The following is a 4523-nucleotide window of genomic DNA, read 5'->3' on the forward strand; positions in this document are numbered from 1 at the left end:
CACCTCCACTTCAAACAGGGAGCCATTGTTACTCGTTTCCTGTGTATTCTTTCAGATACTTTTATACGGATATACGGATAACAAAAACGTGTTATGCTGACCTTTTCATATAATTGAAGCACTCCATGTTTCCTGTTCTGCAACTTTTTTCTTTTTTCTTTTTTTAAGAATTATTTTATTTAACTTTATTTATTTATCTATTTTTAAATTTGATTCTTAGGGACAGAGTGAAAGAGAAAGAGAGAGGGAAAGTGAGAAAGCAAGTCGCCAGGTCTGGGACTCAAACTGCAGTCAGCCATGTGGCTGTCAAGTGCCCTTAACCACCATGCCACCTGTTGGCCCTTCTGTAACTTTTTTTCTAATGCTCTGGGTCAAAAATCTCTCCATATCTCTTTCCTGCGCCTACTGCGAGGATGAAGACCATTCTCAGCAACCAGACGGTCGACATTCCCCAGAGCGTCGACATCACCCTGAAGGGACGCACCGTCATCGTCATCGTGAAGGGCCCCCGAGGAACCCTGCGGAGGGACTTACTTCAACCACATCAATGTGGAGCTCAGCCTCCTTGGGAAGAAGAAGAAGAGGCTGCGAGTTGACAAATGGTGGGGAAACAGAAAGGAGCTGGCGACCGTTCACACCATCTGTAGTCACGTCCAGAACATTATCAAGGGTGTTACGTTGGGCTTCCACTACAAGATGAGGTCTGTGTACACTCATTTCCCCATCAACGTCGTTATTCAGGAGAATGGGTCTCTTGTTGAAATCTGAAATTTCTTGGGTGAAAAATACATCCAGAGAGTTCAAATGAGACCAGGTGTTGCTTGTTCAGTATCTCAAGCCCAGAAAGATGAGTTGATCCTTGAAGGCAATGATATTGAAGTTGTTTCAAATTCAGCTGCTTTGATACAGCAGCCATGACAGTTAAAAATAAGGATATAAGAAAATTCTTGGATGGTATCTATGTCTCTGAGAAGGGTACAGTTCAGTAGGCTGATGAGTAAGATCTAAGAGTTCTCCAACTACAGTAACGTAACAGATCATTTCTAAGGCCTTCATATGACATTTTAAAGATAATAAAAGACAACGATTGATTTGAAACTTTCTTAAACTGATTATCCTTTTCCAACTACTTGGCAAGTAAGCAACTAAGGAATAAAGAATTATTCCTAGTAATAGGAGTATGCTAAGAACAATACAGAATTCCTGATCAGGAATTTTTTTTATCTAGTTTTTCTTCGCAGGAACAAATGGCTTAAATCTGGTTTTTGAAGGAGTAGCAAGGATATTTCAGGCAAGAAAAATATGATACCAGGGAATGTGGCTGTTCATAGATAAAGAGGTTGAGGAAGGTCCTGAGGCTGATGTTCCCATGGCGTCAATTTATATTTGGTCAAGACGCTTCCTAGTCACTTGTAAAGAGATACCTGAGAAGTGGAACAAAGTGTTAAAAACCTTACTACGAGATACAAGAAAAAAAAAATCTCTCCATATCAGAACATAGAAAATGTCTTTCTTCTTTTTCATAGCTATACAACATTCCGTAGTACAGAGATTTAGCCAGCCTACGATGGGTAGACATATATGCTACTTCTTGTTTTTGTTACTATAAGAAGTTAAAATAACTAACATTATCTAGACATCGCTTTGCCTATACCTAGCTGTCTCTATAGACTTACCTCCAAATTTAGTTGCTGGGGCCAGGCAGTGACCCAGTGGTGGCACAACTGGACACACATAAGAAAAGTCCTGGGTTCACATCAAGGACCTTCCCAAGCATAAGGCACATGCACATGATCCTGGCCACCTGAGACTGGGGAGTCTGCAGTGCGAAGACCCTGGTGGAATATCAGTCCATCTGTACTTTCTCTTTCTCTCATAAAAGAAAAAATTAGTTTTATAAAAATAAAGTGAGCTGCTACATCAAAAAAAAGATATGCATTTCAAATTTTGAAAAGTATTGCCAAATTGCTCTCCATAGATACTGTGCCAATTTATAGTCTACCAACCTAGTGTTTTAGCAAATATCTGGATTTTGGCCTATCTGAAATGTTAAAAAAGGTATTGCAGTATAATTTAAACTCATGTCTCCCAAATTATAAATGCTGTGAGCCTTCCTTTCTTTCTTTCTTTTTGGTTTTAGAGTTTTGCTATGGTGTATGTGCACTCACCAGAGAGAGACAGAGAGAGAGATGAAAAGTGAGAAATCAGCCCCCAGGCTAGATGGCCATGCTGCAATCCCTTCTGCTTTCAGGATTTGGGGCACGCATGTACATGCGAGGTCTGGGACTTGAGGGACCCAGCTGCCTTAAATTCCACACTACCTGCTGGCCCAAAACTTTTCTTTAAAAGTACTTTTAAACTATTTGTATTTCCTTGTCTGTGGATTCCAGTCATAGCCTTGTCCCACCCTTCTTTTGGGTGGTTGCTTATTTTTCTTATTGATTTGTAGAAACTACACATTAAGGAGGTTATCTGTGGCATGAGTTGAAAATAGTTGAATCTTTTTTTAAAAATTATTTATTTGTTTATAATGTTTTTATTTTTTCTGTTTGCTATAGGGCATGTGTGCTCACCCAAGAGAGAGAGGAGACAGAGGGAACGTGAGAAAGCGATGTCCACCAAGTCTGGGACTCGAAGTGTGGTCAGCATGCGGGTGTCCAGTGCCTTAACCACCATGCCACCTGCTCGCCCCAAATCTATCCTTTTTAGACACTTTTATTTAATAGCTAGAGACATTTTGCCCTGTTTTGAAATGCTAGAATAATTTTCTATGTGGGGGCCAGCAGGTGACATGGTGGTTAAGGTGCTAGACTTCTACACGGGCAACCAATGTTTAAATCCCAGTTTGGTGGCTTGAAAATCATGCCGGTGTGTGAGCATGTGTGCCCAAAATCACAAGAGAAGAATGGAAGAGAAGGGATTGCAGCATGGTCATCCCCCGGTGGGGAATTTCTCAAGATCTCTCTCTGTCTCTCTGGCAAGCACACACTTTATGACAAAAAAAACATAAAAAATAATAACAATTTTCCACTTTTTTCCCAATTTTTAAAGTGTACCTATTTACTTCCTTCAAGAGTGAGCAAGACAGAGACCAATAGCACTTCAAACAGGGTCCCGCTGCAACAATTCACCCCCAGCTTCAACCAGCCCCAGACTGTGGACACACATGTGTCCTAAATACTTAGGGAGGTCTTGAGATGCAAACCCAGAACCCCTCCATGGGGGTGAGCCTCTGAGAATGTCCCATCTTACTGCTGCAGCAACATCTCGCCCCTCTGTTTTTTTCTTTTTTTTTTAATTTTTAAAAATTATTTATTTGGGACCAGCAGTTAGCGTAATGGCTATGTCGCTGGACTCCCACATTGTCGACCGCGGTTCAAGTCCCAGACCCGGTGGCTTAAACTCACACCGGGCGCGTGTGCATGCGTGCCCAAGATCCCAAGAAGAGAATGGAGGAGAAGGGATTGCAGCGTGGCCATCCCCCCAGGGGGTGATTTCTCACTTTCTATCTCTCTGTCTCTCTCTGTCTGTCTGGCGAGCGCACGCGCCCTATAGCAAAAAACTCTCAAAAAAATTTATTTATTTAATTTTATTTGTTTATTATTATCCTTCATTTTGACCAGAAAGAAAAAGAGAAAGAGAGTGAGAAAGCAAGCTTTCAGGTCTGGGACTTGAACCATGGTCGGCCATGTGGGAATCTATTACCTTAACCACCACACCACCTGTTGGCTCCTACCCCTCTGTTTTGTTTTGTTTATTAAACATTTAGGGGCATTCGAGATCCTCTCTCCTAGCTTCACAAGTTTTTTCTTTTTTTTTCTCCCTTAGGTTTTTGCCATGGGGCATGTGCATTTGCTGGAGAGGGACAGAGAGAGACTGTGAGAGGGGAAGTGAAACATCAACCCCCAGGGGGGATGGCCACACTACAATTTCTTATCGTGCTTTCTCTTCCTGGGATATTGGGCATGAGTGCACACATGTCTGGCATGTTTTTGAAGACACCAGATCTGGGACTTGAACTGAGATCTGCCATATGGGAGTACAACATCTTTTTCTTTTTTTTTTTTTTTTGGTATTTTTTAATCTTCTAAATCTGAGCTTTTTAAAGAGGTGTGAGTATGGATAGAAAAGTATTTTCTTCTTCTCTGTTGTCACAAACTCTTAGCTGACAATTATACCCCTCCTGTGAACTTTATTTAAACTCTTACAACATAGAATGGGGCAAATAAACTATGACTCAAGGGCCAAATTTGCCTCACAGCCTATTTTTGCAGATAACACGGTTCTGGGACCCAGCTGTGGCCACTCGCTAACTTAGCGCTGCCTTTGCACCTTATCAAGTAGAGCTGGCCATGCAGCAGAGATGGCTCGACCTTCCAAACCTAAAACATTTAACTTTCTGACCCATGCAAAAAATGTTGCCATCTCCCAATACGGAAGAAGTACAGGGAGAAGAGGAACAAGAAGAGAAGGAAAAGGGGTGGAAGAGGAAAAAATAAAACTCAGAGAAGGAAGAAGGAAGA

At 41.6% G+C, this 4523-nt stretch overlaps 1 pseudogene; it reads left to right on the forward strand.

Moving 5' to 3' along the window:
• Positions 1–407: 407 nt before the first annotated feature.
• LOC106735778 (60S ribosomal protein L9 pseudogene) lies at positions 408–1001 on the forward strand (annotated as a pseudogene).
• The last annotated feature ends 3522 nt before the right edge of the window (positions 1002–4523 follow it).

This window comes from Tupaia chinensis, unplaced genomic scaffold, assembly GCF_000334495.1.
Source record: "Tupaia chinensis unplaced genomic scaffold, TupChi_1.0 Scaffold000527_1, whole genome shotgun sequence".
In the NCBI taxonomy this organism is placed as follows: domain Eukaryota; kingdom Metazoa; phylum Chordata; class Mammalia; order Scandentia; family Tupaiidae; genus Tupaia; species Tupaia belangeri.